Source organism: Podarcis pityusensis, assembly GCF_964106645.2.
Source record: "Podarcis pityusensis genome assembly, chromosome: 10".
NCBI lineage: Eukaryota > Metazoa > Chordata > Lepidosauria > Squamata > Lacertidae > Podarcis > Podarcis pityusensis.
This window is the reverse complement of record NC_138035.1, coordinates 40988706-41006778: the sequence shown is the minus strand read 5'-3', so window position 1 is coordinate 41006778 and position 18073 is coordinate 40988706. Positions and strand designations below refer to the sequence as shown.

At 40.8% G+C, this 18073-nt stretch overlaps 1 long non-coding RNA gene across 1 annotated transcript; it reads left to right on the top strand.

Moving 5' to 3' along the window:
* Nucleotides 1–248: 248 nt before the first annotated feature.
* Nucleotides 249–17735, top strand: LOC308457571. The gene is made up of 6 exons (XR_013977007.1): nt 249–769; nt 12293–12517; nt 13236–13495; nt 13621–13740; nt 16165–16446; nt 17648–17735. It is a non-coding gene; the product is annotated as an uncharacterized lncRNA (long non-coding RNA).
* The last annotated feature ends 338 nt before the right edge of the window (nt 17736–18073 follow it).

Below are 18073 nucleotides of genomic sequence, written 5' to 3'. Positions count from 1 at the left end.
TACTCACAAACAGCCTCTACTGAAAGGCATGTGGAAGAAGCCAGTGCCTTTTCTAACCACTTCACATCATTCCTGTGGGAGGCACCCTTCAAATTCCAACATTAACATGCCGAAAAGAATCAAGGAGAATGAGGATGGAAGTCCCCTTTGAACACAGGCTTCCCTGATGTAAGCCAAATGAAAACAAACTGACATTTTTTGGGTGGGGTGGGGAGACAAGCGAATACGTAATGAGAAAATGGCTTTTGAATAAAATATCTGCTGAAACCCAGTCAAGGGGAGCCAGCAGTGTGTGGTGCAATTCATCGCTAATAGAAGGGATGGGATATATCAAGGGCAGGGAATGTCATGCGAGAATGCTTTAAAGCAACAAAAATGAAATGATCCCTATCCTATCTCTCCTTCCAGATGCTCTAGGAAAGAATAGTTGTCAATTATGCTTGGGACCTAACTGCCTCGTTTTTCCCTAGTATGCCATGTATTGAATATCTTAAGCCAGCCAGCCAGTGTCACTGCTGTCCCGGCTGCCTTGACTAACAGCAGGCTACCTTGCATTCAAATAATCTTCATAGGTGGTTATGAATACGATTGCCTCTATAGTCACTCCCATTCACATTCCATTGCAGTAAATGGATGTCGTGTAATTGTAACAGGGTCTTGCTGTTTCTTTCTCATTTGACAGGAGAGATCAATGTGCCCATTCACATCTGTAACGGAAGCAAATTCAAGACACTAATGAAAACATGTATACTTACAGGGAAGGGATGCAGTAAGTATTATTTATTATTCAGGCAAAGGCTTTATTTTTCAAATATGTTTGTTGCAAAAAAAAAAAAAAAAAGTTCCATTAATGAAGTGAACAGCAGGCAATGTCCACTGTGAATGAATATAGAAGGAGACGAGCACTTCAAGTGCTAGGCATTTCTCTAAAAAATATTGTGTGATTTGACCTTGTTAATGACCTGGTATCGCCTTCTTAGGGACAAGAGAGAAATTCAATTCAGTTTGCATTGAAAGATAAAACCACTTAATCTGCAGTTTCTGAGACAATATGAGAACCAAATCTCAGCCAACCTTCAGAATTCACACTTCTTTGAATTTTGCGATGTAGTATCCCAACTAACCAGTATTTACAAAAAGCATATGTGCGTGAGAGTGAGTAAAAATGAATATATTCGTCAAAATAATCTACAAAGTGCATTATATTAGGGGAAACAGCTTGCAAAAATGTGTGTGTAAGTCAAACTGCACTAAAATACATATCAATTTTCAGGAAGTTTTATTTTTTTAAGCACATTGCTGCAGAAGTTTGGAGAACTGAATATAAGACTGGGAAAAGTGAGAAACTGAGAGGGCACTTCTAGCTCATGATCCTTATACTTGGTGTTTTCACTACCTGAAAACTTTGCAAACAGCTAAAAAAGAGTGGAGAAGGCAAAAGCAGTGAGTCACCCGCTCAAGTGGTTGGATCTTCACTATGTTCACTGAGAGTTCAGTTGTGAAGATGAGTTGAAACTGCTGTGAATATGACGACAGTCTTTTTTTTTTAAAGAAACATTTTTCTTCAATCTAAGATGAAGCAACAGTAAGGAGTCAAGTTCACTGATACAATAATTACTGTCTCCTGTCAGTACCATAAAGGCAAATAAAGAATGCCAAACTGAGATAGTATTTAAGACGCAAAAGTCCACCTCAAAACGTCACCCTGTTTATGCACCTGATGTGCTAGGACCAGACTCCCCTTGCATTTCTGTCAACATGAGAGATAAATACTACATGTTAATCTCGTGGAAGGGAAGTAAGAACTCTTGGGCTGAAAACTCCTAGAAGAACATTTTGACGAAGATGACCTATTGAAATGTCAAAAAAGAAGAGAAAGTGCCACCCCTATCTGACAGCCTCCGAATCTGCAAAAGGGACTGCTACCATCTGTTTTCTATGGAATGGCAGAAGAAGATAAGGGCTTGTTAAACATGTTAGCTTGTAGCTGTGGCCTTAAGTGCAGGGCTGTTGTTCTTGGCACAGTGGTACCTCGGGTTAAGAACTCACTTTGTTCTGGAGGTCTGTTCTTAACCTGAAACTGTTCTTAACTTGAGGTACCACTTTAGCTAATGGGGCCTCCCACTGCCGCCATGCCGCTGCTGCATGATTTCTGTTCTCATCCTGAAGCAAAGTTCTTAACCTGAGGTACTTTTTCTGGGTTAGCAAAGTGGTCAGGGATGATGGGAGTTGTAGTCCCAAAACATCTGGAGGGCCGAGTTTGCCTATGCCTGGGTTAAAGTCTACTACTCCTTACAGTAGGGTCCTAATCAGAATCAGTCCTTCATATGCTGGCAATTTGTGTCTTTAAAATCCTCCTGTACTTAAGGCACAGATATGGTGGTTATATATTATCTAAGTTAGCACTTAGAGAACCTAATACAGATGTGAAGTGGAATCAGTTGGTTTTTATTTATCTATATATATTACAGTACCAGGACAGGTAGCACCCCCCCCATGGGATAGACTATGGGAGCAGCTTCCATTGAACTTAACTAGACTGACGAACATATACACTAGACCGAAGAATGTACAAAGGTTAAAGTATTTTAGGTCCGTGTGGGCAGCTTTATGGCAGACTTCTCTGGTGTCTTTCAGCTGTATAGTGTAGGTTCTTAGCTCCAGAAGGAGGGGTCAGAGGGGGCAACAAATGGACTAGGACATTGGCTGCTGGAGAGAGATGTCAGCTCACAGATGCAGGCCCTCTGATGTTCTGCAGAATATAGGTAAAAGAAAGGCAAGACGAAGTCTATGTTGATTGTCAACCCCGGAAAGCTGTACAAAGCTGATCCTTGAAGACTCACATAGCTGACAAACCTGAAGAGGAATGTGTGGGAAATTCTTGTTGACTCTCTCCCTAGCTCAGGCAGTGTCACCTCTCCTAGTTCTGTTGACAGGGACATTCACTCCTTGGCTGAGCTCATCATAGATGCCTGACTGGGTTATTGTCCTGCCTTGAGCCACACTACTTTAGTTTTAGCTGGGTGGGTGTAAAGGAAGGTCTGAGTGTGTCAAGGTAAAAGTATATCTGCCTTTTTGGAGCACTCAGTGTGCCGAGATTTCATTACCACATATGCCATTTGTCTGTCCTGTTTCCTGTCACATCTAATTCCCCACATTATTCATTTTCTTATATCAAATATCCAGTTAAAAACTTGGTGTGACTGCCAGTCAAGAACAACTAAAAAACACACACCTGATTACGGATTTTTCTTATGTTTGTCTTGCTGAATGTTATGGGTAGAAATTCTGGGCAGACTCCTCTTCTGTTGTTTCCTTCCATCCCTCTGTCCATATAAATGCAACAGAATTGCAACAGGATTTTATATTTGTCAACAAGACAATTCATAACCGCAGAGTTAATAGAATGTCTGCGACAGGGAAGATGGAAGGCATCCTCCACTGATGCTGAAGGGACATCAAGCACATTTTCCATTTAGGAAATGTGAAGTCAGATTAAATTACATAGAGAATACCTAATTAAACTGCTCAAGTTTTTTTAATTAATAACCTTCTGTGTCCCTTGAACAGAATTTGTCAGGAAAAGTGACAGTATTTGCATGTAAACAATCTTTTGTCAGTTAGTTTGTTTGACTGTCAGTCTGACAGTTTGACATAAAAAATGGCAGTATTTTAAAAGCAGTAGGTGAACATTTCAACTTCCCTGGACATTCTGTTATTAATCTTGAAGTAGTTATTCTAGAACAGGCATGGGGAATCTTTAGCCTTCCAGAGATACAAATTTAATAAATAATAATGATTTTCCAGTTCCCACAACCCCTGGCTGTTGGCCATGCTTGCCGAGGCTGATGGAAATTATAGTTCAGCAATGCCTAAGAGCCAAACACTCTCCATACCTGTTCTAGAACAACAGAATTTTAACAGAAAACTGTACTATTCATCTAAAGCAGGGCTGTCCAACAGGTCGGTCGTGTCTGACTGTTAGATCCCTGGGATGTTCTGGTAGATCCTTTTCCCTTGCCCCATCCTCCATTTTCACACGATTGCTGAAACAGAAGACGGAGTTTTCACTGTGATGCAGATTGATTCCATAGCGATCTGTTGGTGTGTGACTTTCTCCCCTTCCCCCTTTTCTCAATTCTGAAATCTCCCTTTCCATAATGTGACATTCTTCCCTAAAAAAAGCTGAACAACTTTGACCTGAACCCGCCCCCACAAAAGGGGTCGATCACTGCCAGTTTTTTTATTCTGTGAGTAGATCGCAGTCTGTTGGGAGTTGGACGTCCCTGATCTAGAGGTTCAGTGGTACCACCCATTGTTGGAATGTTTGTTTTTAATCTCATGTGATACCTAGCTGACTAATGCCAGGATGTCTGTGTTATCACAAGCAAACTATTTTGTGAAGCGACCACAGTTAGTTACAAATTACAATTTTGGGTCTATGGACTGCAATAAAGCTCTCTCTGTGTGAATTATAATGATATCAATAATTTCTGTATTTCCTTTCCTTCTGAAATTACTGCTTACCTTCCCAACTACTCTCTATCTCTCTCTCTGTATGTGTACACACACACACGCCTGTAAATTGGGATAACATTTCATGCTTTTGATGAAGTGGATTGTAGTGTGTTAAAATGTGTTAAACTATAAGGTGCTATGAGACTCTTCCCTGTTTTTGCTGGAACAAACTTATTCAGTCCATCTCATCAACATATGTAGGTAATGGCCAAATTGCATTAAGAAATCTTAAACAATCGGCTTCTACTCCAAGGGAAGGTTCAATTTAAACATTTGATTTGCAACTAAACAGTCATATTTTTGCCATATTTATGAATGTTTCTTTTTTAAACAGTGTAAATGAGAGCACCAACCAAAGAGATTGCAGATGACCTAAATACACAGAGTTACCAGTTGTAGAAGTAGGTGAAAAAGTGTCAACAGGCAGATTTAATTAGGGCATTGTAAGGAGGTAATCAGGAGGAAAGATTAACTGTTGCATCTCGAGATTATCTAAAACTCATTTACAAAGAATCACAAAGGGTATTAAGCAAAGACAGTGATTTAATGAAAGCTAATCTAGAATTATCCAGCTTAATTGTTTGTAAAAACCTTCTGTCTAAGTTAAAAAATGTCAGTTGCTCTGTGGTTTACAGCTGTTGGAAGAAAGCAGCTATTTATACAATAGTAAAAATACAGCATTACTGATGCATATTAAAATATATTCTTCTTTTTTTTTACAAATTCAGAATCCATCTACAGTTGAGCCAACATTTGCAATATTGCAGCAGCATTATCTTAAATAAATAAAAGAACAAATAAGCAGGAACGGAAATTCTGCATAATCTTTGTCATAATCCAGATCTTTGGAAGGCCCAAATGTGATGGTGTTAGCATTAATCTTCAGTAATCTTGTGGCAGCACAATTAATCTTCTTTCTTCATTGCTTATTATAATAAGACTCAGGTTTAGTGCTGATCCTCCTGTTTTCTTTGGTGTTCCCTCCCCTTAAATGTCAACTGGTGTTTTAAAGTCGGAACCTTGCCTGTAGAACAATATCTTAACTTGTCTTTTTAACCTTGGTGAGACACCCTGGTCCTTAAAGAGTTTCCTAACCCTTCTCTGCCCCCTGCCTCCCCTGGCTGGGTGGGAGTCGCAAGAAAAACCAATTAAGCTGAACATCAAAGTGTCCCACCATTATCAGCAGAATTAAATCAAAAATAACATAGCCCAGTGGAAGACTGACTGCATCTTTTGAATATAGAGCAGTTGCTTGGCTGAAAGGCCCAATGTAATGAAATCAATGAGGTACTAATACGATCATTCCATCAGTGCAAGCATTTATACTTGCCAGATGGAACAACCTCCCTTCTCTTCCCCCTGCATCTTGTTCTGGAGGTTTTCCCAACCCCCCCCCCCCCGAGCCAATTTGGGGAGCTGAGTTGGGCATGTGGGAGAGATGAGAGGGAAGTCCCATTGAGCTAGTGGGAGTCCTTCTGCTAGCATGCTAGGTTAATTGAATCCAACCCTATGAATCCCTTTGGATCTAACCAGTGCTTTGAACGAACTAGTTTAGTTTAACAAAGTTCACTAAATTAGATTTTAAAATTCTGAATTGTACTATGAAACTAGTCCCATACTCAGTGAATCAAATGTTAATTAAGTTTATTTGAGGACAGAACTTCAAATGATTTCTAGTTTATTTTCAAGTTCATCGCCTCAGTCTGGCTTGTAGCATTGTGGATGCTGATTTTATAGATAATAGATGATGATAGATAGATAGATAGATAGATAGATAGATGATAGTGATAGATAGATAGACAGACAGATAGATAGATAGATGTTAGATATAAAAATTGGATGAACATGAATTGAAAGGTGAGCTGAACATGAACCAAACTTGTTTGTTTTGTAAAGGGATGGACATGAATTAGTTCCTTTTGGGGTGTGTTGAATTAGTTTCTTCTTATTATGTTGACATATAATAACTCTGGGGTGTTTGAGGTATTGTTGTTGGCTTCTGTCTGAAGACACAATGGAGTGTGCCTTTGGGGGTGAAATCAAATTGCTAGAGAATTACAATGCTTGCTGTGGTTGCAGAGACATGCAAGTTTTAGCTGCTGCCTCCTGTGTTGTTTTTACTGCACAAGCCTGGGCAGTGTGTAAAGAGATGCTGCCCAGACAACAAGACTCCCCTCTTGGCCTCACTGAGGTGGTCCAAAGGAAAGCAGAGAAATATGTCTGACACCAGCTTGGCTGTAGGAATTGCTGGAAGGAGGCATGCAAGGCGCCATCTAACCGTCTTAGGGACTCCACTTTGAGCTATGCTGACTGATTAAATGGGACATGGTCATGTGTGGATGAAGAATACTTATTTGTCTCGTTTATGAGGCCATGTGGGAGGACCCTCCATGTTGCACATTATTTTGGATGCAATGGACACATAACTGCAGCAGCCACATGGGGCACCTAACTGGGATAATACTGGTTAGGTAAAGGTAAAGGTACCCCTGCCCGTACGGGCCAGTCGTGTCCGACTCTAGGGTTGTGCGCCCATCTCACTTAAGAGGCTGGGGGCCAGCGCTCTCCGGAGACACTTCCGGGTCACGTGGCCAGCATGACAAAGCTGCATCTGGCGAGCCAGCGCAGCACACGGAAACGCTGTTTACCTTCCCGCCAGTAAGCGGTCCCTATTTATCTACTTGCACCCGGGGGTGCTTTCGAACTGCTAGGTTGGGACCGAGCAACGGGAGCGCACCCCGCCGCGGGGATTCGAATCGCCGACCTTTCGATCGGCAAGTCCTAGGCGCTGAGGCTTTAACCCACAGCGCCACCCGCGTCCCAATACTGGTTAGACCCTGTGGTCTAACCATGTTTGAAACAGGAAATATGCTGCAGTTATGGGGAATATGCAGTTGATTTCAGTGGAACTTATTTTCAGCCTGTGCACCAATTCTGAACACCCATAGTGATGCCACACCTTTAGGACATTGCAGTCTTTCACTTTCCGATACTGAACAGTCAACCTCTGCACTGCCCAGTGTGTTTTGCAATGTGAGTAAACTGGTCTATTTTTGTGAGAGTATTATTGGCCAATGGATCTGTCAATTGCTACTGACTGACTGGTTTCCTTTTTTGGTCTGAGAAGATGATAATGCTGTTGCTACTTAAATCAATAGCCCTACAGTGGGAATTAATGATTTATTTCCACTTTGACACATTTATTTGCACAGCGTGGAAAATAACATTTATTTGTAGCTGAAAAGTCCCACTGGGGGTTCTACATGTATACTTTAGTGCGATATTTTTATTGCCATTTCTTTTACCTGAAGCCAGTGAGAAGAAAGATGGCTTAATATACTGAAATGAGAGAGATATAAAGAGAAAAGATCAAAGGGAATTTAAAAGGACACAATTTGGGGTTACCCTCAGAGCACATGGAAGCAGTGGGGAGCTGAGAAAGAAATGAGCCTGTCCTTGAGGAAAAACCAAAGAGCAAAATTAAAACTCAACCAGTATAAGCCTTAGAGTTTCCAAAGAAAATACAAAAGAAACGATAAGAAACCCTTAAGCTTACCATAGCACTTGAGAATTATTTTTCCTCAGGTTAAAGAAACTTAAGAAAAATGTTGAAGAATAGAAATGTCTAGGCTTGGGACTGGAAGTGGTAATAATGGCAGTTACTCTATTATATATATAGAAGGAAATATTGTTTACATAAGAGTATATGAAGAGCTCTGCTGGATCAGGCGAAACACCCATCTAGTCCAAAATGCCTACAGGAAGCCTACAAACAGGACCTGAATGAAACAGTATTCTCCGCAACTGGTATAGAAAAGCATACTGCCTCTGGGAATGCAGTCACCTGGTTAGTAGCCATCAATAGCCTTAGTCTCTAAGAATTTGTCTAATCTCCTTTTAAAAGTTTCAAAGTCCGTGTGCCATGCACTCCTATGTAGTTCATTTCATAATCATGTTTTATTTAAAGTTTTCAACATAATATACAATAAAAGATAGACTAGTCTAAGAGAGAAAGATAGGGAAGAAGCCAAAAAAGAAGAGAAGAAAAAGAAAGGGGATGGGGAGAGAATAATAATATCAAGCTCTTTATCACAGTTATACTTTAACCACACACAGAAGAATGAATCCTCCCAGCTCTCATCTGGGAGCTTCCCCCTCTTCCCTTGGCCTCTCATCCTGAGGGGTCTTCTCTAACCTGCCTCTCATGCAGGGTCCTCCATCTCCTGCCCATCACCTTCCTGCATGTATCTTCATTTATCCAAAATACAAAACTTCAAAAACCAAAATGTACAAAGAAATAAAATTGACTGAAGACTAACAAGAATTAAAAGGCATAGAGAAAACAAGCCAAGGAAAGAGGTAAAGGGGGGGGGGGAAGAATCTTCCACTTCTCTGTCTGCCAATTATGTATATAACAATTATTCAAAATAATGAAATTTTGCAATCCAGGATAACGTCTAGCTGTAATACCCAGCTTTTTCTCATTTTGCTAGATGACATTTTTCAATCTTTAATCCCAGGCCTCTTGGGCTGTAGTTTCTCTCCCCCCCCCCCCCAATGTACATCCCACTGAATTTAGCCAGGCTTTACTCTCAGGTCAGTGGTTGTAAAAAATGTGGTCTAAATCTGTTTGGAAGACATGGTACAATTGTTACACAAGAGGAGTTGTGTTGTTTCAAGTTATTGCCCTTCATCCCAAAGTATGAAACACAGCAATGAAAACACACTATTAAAAGCAGTTTAAGTAAGTTGGCCCAATGTTCTAAGAATGTAGAGGAGGAATTCTGTGTGTGTGCATGCATAGGAACTGTACGAAGACTTCAGAAAGAAAGAAAAATGTGTACTGTCATCTCTCAGATCGAAAACTTTGATGCTACTAGTGTAGCTATCTTTCTCCCTTCCTCCTCTGCAATAAAATTGACATTCTGCAAACCTCTCATTTTTCCTTCAGGCCAGCTGATATGTTTACTACTAAAGTGCTGAGTAAATAACTCCAAAACTGGATTCACAAGTGAGAAAGTAGGCAGGTATTTGATAGGAATTGTTCCGCCTCTCTGTCTGCTATGATAAATGAACCACTGCTAACGGCAACCCACTGGAAACGCATCATTGTCTATAAGGTTTACCAATTAGGAGCAAGGTTTTGATTTAGTGGGAAGCAAGTGATACTAAAAGGTCTGCAGAGGCAATAAAAGCTTTTTCTATGTTTGCCCAAGGTGAAAATCCAATGCTTCTTGAATAGCGTTAAGTGTGTGTGTTTGTGTGGGGGTGGGTGGGGGGTAGAATCCACTCTCCTATAGTTAATAAAGGCCTTTTATGGTGTATTGTGTTGTTGATTTGTTGTTGACTGGTTCATTTATCACAATGAAGCTGCTATTGCACAGAATACCAATCAAAAGCCTGGCTGCTTTAATGCGGGTGAGGAATATTGCTTCACATTTATCACAAATGCAATTAGTGCTAATAAAACTAATAAAGATTACAAACAGAAATAATGAGCAGACTTCTTTCATTACATTAGTATCTGTCAATAATTTGCTTTTGTGAGAATAAGAAATGTGACCTGCATAATTTCACAATCCTTTTGCAATACCCTCCTGCATTGGTGTAACCTGCAAATTTTGTCCGCATGGGACCATTTCCTTAGGTAGGCCCAGGTTGCTGATCGCAAATAGTGAATGAAAATAGCATCTGATGCTTCAAACCAGCTACTTCTTTCTAGATAGAACAGGCATGAGGAATCTGTAAAGTCTCCAAATGTTGCTGTTCTCCAGCTCTCACCATCCCAGACCAATGACCATGATGGATGGGGGTGATGGGAGTTGGACCTCACCACCATCTGCAGGGCCACAGGTTTCCCCATCCCCTAAGCCAGATTCTTTCCTTTCAGCAAAATACTTCATTCTTTCAAATAGACTCATTTATAGCCAACACTTGTGGCTTGATAATTATTTGGTTCTTCGGCTTCAGGCATGACAATTTTCCAGGTGGTGATCTCCTCTCTTTGTACTTGTTGAAGTAACCAGCCTTGACTTTTATCCAGGAAGGTCCCACTTTTGCAGTGGTAAATATAGGCTTAAACATAAGTTCAAGAAATAACTTTATATGTTCAGACGGTTTATAAATTGCCTTATAAAGTTCTCATATTAACTTCTTCCTTTGTTTATTTAGAACATAGACTGTGCATGGGATGAAGGGTTGAGGTATAAACTACAGAAATAATTAAAACTAAGGCAAGGTCAGCTATTTGCAGAGTAAATTAATGTAGTACGTGGAGAAGGCAATTCAGCAGCGTGTAACGGGGTGGAGATGGAGCTGTTGCACATTCTGGGTACTATTAATAAATTGCAGTTCCTTTTCAGGCATGCACATTAGGATTAAAGAAACACATGGGAGGGGGTTGTCTGAAGCAACCCTCTATTCATAGAGTGGCTGGTGAAATCCAGCAAGATGGGTTGGGTATAAATATTAAAATTCTTATTACAGTCATACGTTGGTTGACAAATACCTTGTGACTTGAACGTTTTGGCTTCCGAACGTCGCAAACCTGGAAGTGAGTGTTCTGGTTTGGGAATGTTCTTTGGAACCCGAACGTCAGACTTGACTTCCATGGCTTCTGATTGGCTGCAGGAGCTTTCTGCAGCCAATTGGAAGCTGCCCCTTGGTTTCCTAACATTTTGGAAGTTGAAGGGGCTTCTGGAACAGATTGCGTTCAACTTCCGAGGTATAACTGTATTATTATTATTATTATTATTATTAACCCCTTGGAGGGTTTTTTAAACCTCTTTGAGGTTTTTAACAATCAAGCAGTATATAAATTTTATGAAATAAATAAATAGAAGCTCCCCACACATTTCTGAACCCTAATTTTTCAGAGTTCTAATACATACTGGGAGCCACAAAACATACCAGAGGCTCCCCTCATCAGACAGTATCCTCCACATCCCACAAGTTGAAGGTGACAAGACTAGCAAGGCAGAACAGAGCTGGCTTGCTCATCCAACCGGGACCCTGTTAACTCTAGTGTGCACACCTGTGGAGGGCTAAGTAGACAAGCTTGCATGAAATGTTGGAGGTTATACTATGCAATACATGGCACTGCTTAGAAGTTGTGAATGCCTGGATTTGAAACCAGTAGAACTGAACATAAGAAACGGATAATGTCAGCAAATTTCAAAGAAGCAGGGAAGATGCCCATCCCTGTGCCAAGATCCTGCGGGAAAGGACTTAATTCCATCCAGGTTGTCCTTTATTTTTCTTGCTTTGACTAAGAAACCTGCACAGATTGAAAAATAAGATCTTGGGTGGCCATATGAACCCTAAATACTTTGAGTCCCATGGGATTTTCTAAGTTGATGTTAGAGGCACTGGATGTTGATGGTATAAATGAAATAATTTCACCACATTGAGGAAGACAGGCTAAGTATATTTTCTAGTATATTCCTATGAGGCTTTTAACAGTCTCAAGAGACTATCTTTCCATTTCTCTAGTCCTATGAGTAAGCCATGTTGCCTTCAGAATCTCTTCTTGCTCCTTTTTGACAGTAACCTTTCAATTGTTTGCCTCTAGAGTGACCCAGAATGGTCAATGTCACAGGGAAGAAAAAAGAAAAAGAAAACTGAACTTCATGCTGGCTTGCAGCCTTCATTAATAAAGGAATGGTCCTCTTTTTATTTTGTGCTATTAAAGCTAGTGTTAATCTTTATCAACCATCCAGCTTCCTGAGGAAATCAGATTTAACTCACTCATTGCTATTTACTTTGTCTATTTCAGGGGGAGATTAATGGGTATGACATTTATCCTGATCGTTAAACTCTTTAATGAGCTTTACGTCTGAACACTCCAGCTGGAACTGGCATTCTGTAAGAGGACTCTGTTGACAGGATTTCTCCCCACCAATTCCTCTCACCACTGATATCATTTGAAGCACTGAATGAAGTTGAAACACCCAAATCCCCACCTGCTGAGAGCTTTAAGATGTTATTTTGGAGTTCATTGGTAATGCTAATGTTCTGTCTTAAATTAAAGTTGAATTGTTTTGAAGCAATCCAGGAAGCTGTTGCTGGACCACTTTCAAAGCTTATAAAGTGACTGAAGTCAGCCAGCCAGGATATTAATATTTGAAGGCAAACAGACTTTGCTAACCCAACAAAGGCACAAGTTGTGTCACACAAACAAGGCAGCGAAATGGCAGAAACTGGCTGAAGTCAGTTTCCTTCAGGGGAGTTTGACATGTATACAGATGTGCTGACATGAAGCCACTTTGCTGTCCAATGGAAAGCCTCAAGACATTCAATTTTATTGAAATTAGTAAAGCTCTCTCTGCAGTCTCATTAATTTAGGAATGGGCAAGAGTGACTTAGATAATCTGCTTCAAAACTGACTTTGAGGATGACCACATGGAGAGGCTTATCTTCTAAATAAAACTATTACAACTGCAAATATTTCAAAGAAGTATGACAGACAATTGCCTATTGCAATAGTTTCCCTAGCAGTGCAAGCCTCTACTCCCATTAAGTTAAGTGAGGTTACTCCTAAGAAACTGGAGTATAGGCTTGCCATATCCAGAAACTAGAAAAATGCATGACCACCAAAGCTAGAGGGCTGTAGGATGCAAAGAAAAAATGACTTCTATTTTGGTATTTGACTCTATTGCAAATTTCTGTATTATACCAGTCCTCAATGTGTATACTTTACATATTCCCCCAAATTTCAGCCTTGAAGGAATAAATCTCATCCAAAACTATGGTGGAGGGCCTGAATCCATACTGCATATCATGGGAAGAACAGCATCATCCATACTTCATGGATCATGGAGGTGTGGCAAGTGAACAGATGCTGGACAAAATCATCAAAAACATATGAGATCTTGAGGCAAATTAGTGGGGTGAATGAACTAAAGAACTGATGAAGAAGTACAGGCGTTGTTGGAGATGGGTGATCAGAAGAAAGAACATTTCTTCTCATGCTTGTCAAGTAAGGGAAACGGAAATGCAATCATGATTTTGAGTGCCAACCCTATTTTTTTGCATACTAAGTGGAACCAAACTCCTGCAGGATCTCAAGAACATCCAACAACTAAATTAGTTCTGTCGTTTCAGGAAATGCTTACCTTTGTTTCCATTCCATTGGACAGCCCATCATCCTCACCTATCAACATCACTTTCAAGTGGCAATTGGCATGTTTGGGACAGCTGGCATTTGCCTTGGCAGAGAGGCATGTAAGTGTCTCAGACTTCTAAACATGCCCACAATTTAGATGTTTGTTTTTCCAAACTCAGACAGGTCAAAGCGGGAGGGAATGTGACTTAGATATATTCTGAGTAGAGATGTGTGAAGTCTCTCCTTTTATTTCCTTTTTTATATGTAATTTTTATTAATTTTCCATTTAGTAATATGCAATCACATTATTATTTACCTCTCTGGCTCTTTAGAGCCCATCGATTTCTTTCCCTCCTGCCTCATGGCTTTCAAAATTAACCTTTATATCATTGCATTTGTGCTTTTTCCTATTCTAGTTACATTCCTTACAAAATACCTTAAAATTTAAATAAATATAGAAAGGGAGAAAATTTCTCATTACAAGTCTTCAGACAACCCTGCTAGTGATGTTAATTGCTTACAGTAATCTTTCAAATATCGTATAAATTTATTCCAGTCCTTTTGGAATACTTGATCATTCTGGTTCCGGATTTTTCCTGTCAGGTTCACCAATTCCTCAAAGTCCATCATTTTCATCTGCCACTCTTCTTTCGTTGGTACTTCTTGTTGTTTCCATTTTTGGACTAAAAGAATTCTTGCTGCTGTTGTTGCATACATAAAATACTGGAGGTGAGAGGAAATACGGAAATAAAAGGATAGATGTATGCCTCTCCTTTTATTTCCCTATTTCCTTTCACCTCCATTATTTTTGCATTGCATTTTCAGACCACTGATCCCACAGGAGGTGATGTCAGCAATGCTGATCCATAACACAGAAACATCACAGCATGCATATATCATGTTGTGCATTCAACAACACAGCTAAGCAGCAGAGAGCAGATGTGTGCTAATGCATAACTGCATCCGTCAAACTGATAATGAATGCATGGATCCACATCTGCCCTATTTGGACACAACAGTCGTACGCCACTCTAATCTTGGAGCGGTGTGAGATTCCGGGGGTTCCAGACGTTTATTGAGGGTCTGTGTCTCCTTATGGAAATGAGGTACAGCAGAGATTATGATGTCTCTGCAGAGATTGTGAGGTTTATTTACTCATATATTCAACCTGAGCCTGCAATGGAGGAATTCACAGCATTAACACCCCAAAAGGGTCTTGTTTCTCCCATAGTCACAGCCTTGGATTCAAACAGAGATCTTGCTTTTCCAGCTTGCCACTTTTGTGTCCAGCTTCTAGCTCACCTGACTCCTAGCTCTGAACTCTGGTTTTATTCTTTCTCACTATGAGCTGAGAGGGGACGCGGGTGGCGCTGTGGGTAAAACCTCAGCGCCTAGGACTTGCCGATCGCATGGTCGGCGGTTCGAATCCCTGCGGCGGGGTGCGCTCCCGTCGTCCGGTCCCAGCGCCTGCCAACCTAGCAGTCCGAAAGCACCCCTGGGTGCAAGTAGATAAATAGGGACCGCTTACCAGCGGGAAGGTAAACGGCATTCCGTGTGCTGTGCTGGCTCGCCAGATGCAGCTTGTCACGCTGGCCACGTGACCCGGAAGTGTCTGCGGACAGCGGTGGCTCCTGGCCTATAGAGTGAGATGAGCGCACAACCCTAGAGTCTGGCAAGACTGGCCCAAATGGGCAGGGGTACCTTTACCTTTATGAGCTGAGAGAGCGTCCACATCCATTTGCGTCTCCCACAGAGCCCCTTTCTTTGATTAGCTTTTAACACTTGCTGGATCCAGGGGTTAGAAGTCTGGCAACTAGCTTAACACCTCATGCCTTGATTAAATTCTAACACTTGCAGTATCCAGGAATTATAGACATCTGACACCCACAAACTCATAACAAAAAAAGAAACTAGAAGCACACAAAAACTGATATTATGGTGATGCCCCTTATGCAGAGTACTCAGTTGGTAGAGCATGGGATGCTTAATCTGTGTGTCTGAGCCCTATGTTGGGCAAAAGATTCCTTCACTGCAGGGGGTTGGACTAGATGACCCTCGTGGTCCCTTCCAACTCTACAATTCTGTGATTCTAAGATATTCTGATCCCCCATTCCCTTGTTTATTGAGGCAGAATCTTCCTGTTTGTTCTCATCAAAGCCCTGGGTATCATTCTCATATTTATTTGATCTCACCTTAAGAGAGCATAGATGAAAAATAAATAATAACTTGGAGCTGACTAACTGGTATGCCAGATTCTTACAGTCTTTTGGGATTCTCATTGAAAAGATAAATTTCTCGAAGCCACCTGGAAGGCCTTTTATATGGAGTTTTGCCATCTGTGGATTTCATATCTTTCTTCTGATGAAGGGGTGGGTGAAATCTACTGCATGAGCTTTCTCAGTGGCGAATAATCTCAGCTGGGTTTCCTTAAAGCAACCCAAGATGAAATATCAACTCAGATTGTTAAAATATGCTAAAACATCTGTCAAAAGCAGCTGATAATGTTCCTTCCATTTTGTTTCTATTATCTTTTCTATTAACAGGCAGTAAAACTGACAGACTGGATTTTTGTTGTTAGCCAACAAATGAATGCCTCTGACTGCAGAAAGTATTTATGAAGTATTTAGTGCTGATAAACGAGCCTTCACCATTCTCCATCATGTAATTGCATTGAGATGCAAGAGTTCTCCTTTCTTGCTTAGCTGGTTTGATCTTTTGCCATCAAAACTGAGGAAGGGAATGGTGGCTGACATGGGACAAAAACATGCAGAGAGCGCCAGACCAACCCGGGAGTGTGTGGTGAAGCCGCAGCACAGCAGGAAATGGTAGGGGTTTCAGTCGAAAGCATAATGATTTTTTATGTAATTAAAACAATCTGAATCAATAACTAAATAAAAAAAAGCAACTGGGGAAAAATGCAACTCTGGAAACAGTTAAGTATAAACTGATGGTTGGAAAAACAGGTTCTGTGTTTTTTTTTTACAGCAGTAATTCTTTAATTCTTTCAACTCAGATTCTCTGTTACAAAAACTATCCCAGGCCAGCCCTTATCTAAGATTTAGTGTGATTGTTTAATGGGGAAGGAAAAGTGGATTTTGATGTCTGGTATTGGTAAAAAGGTATTGGTTGCAAAAGAGGAGAGCCAGTGTGATGTTGGGGGTCAGAGCGATCTTCCCTAGCCTGGTGCCCCCCAGATGGTGTGGGACTCCAGCTCCCATCAGCCTCAGCCAGCATGGCCAGTGGCCAAGGATGATGGGAGCTGTAGTACCAACAACATCCAGAGGGCCCCAGATTGGTGAAGAAAGCATTGGAGGAGCATGCAGGTGCTGCTAGATGACAACTCTGATCAGCCCTAGCATGCATAGCCAATGATGATGAGCAGTGATGAGCAGTTCAGCAACATCTGAAGGCCCAAAGATGCCCCTAAATCTGAATTAAAGTGTTGGACCAGGGAGGCCCAGATTCAAGTCCTCACTCAGGCACAATGCTCACTGGGTGGAGTGGACTAGTCACTCTTTTGCAGTCTAACATACAGTATTTCACTGAGCTCATGTGGGAATAAAATAGGGCAGTGGTTGGTAAAGAACCAATACGGCCCAAAACGCTTGGAAGAAGGAGAGGAAACAAATGTAATAAATTGTTGCTATTGCTGTTGTTTGAAAGAAATACGATAGTTCTAAGGCTGCTTTTAGTCTCAGACGTAAGCTCTTCACCTAATATTAAAGCCAGTTTTCACTTCCTCTGCCTCACTGACGTTTAGGCATATATATAACTGAATGGGTAAACAAAAATGGCGAGGTGACATGTGGTGCTCTATTTTTTAACACAAGCATCTGTGCATGCATCGTGCTCATAAGAAATGTACAACTGTGGAAAAGTTTCACACACATATTTTGCTCCTACCCTTTTGGTTTCATCTCCCACTTTTAACTATAAATATTTTGATTTTTAAAAATTTATTTTAAAAATAGGCACACAAGGCAAAGTGAAATAATATTTTCCCCTCTTTTCCCGCTCCCTGTTCAGTCGCTGCCCACACTTTGTAATCTGTCCAATGAAGGAGATCCAGAAGCGCCCATCCACATTTATGATGTCTCCAAAAGTTGTATAGAAATAGAAAAGTGTAGTAGAAACTTTCATTTCAAGTACCAGGTGACATAACCCTTCTTAAAATGAGCTGTCAATTTAATGTAATTTTGAAAATTCAACTCTTTTCTCCCTGTCAAACGCAAGCCAATTGAAGGAAGCGCTGTAGCTTAGTGGCAGAGCATCTGATATGCACGCCAAAGATCCCAAATTCAAACAGCAGCATCTCTGGAGGGGACTGAGAGACCCTTTTCTGAAGCCCAGTCATTGTAGACAATACTGAACTAGTGTGATCAATGTTCAAACTCAATGTAAGGCAGCATTCTATCTTCCTATGTAGCAGTCATGCCTCATAGGAACTTTTGG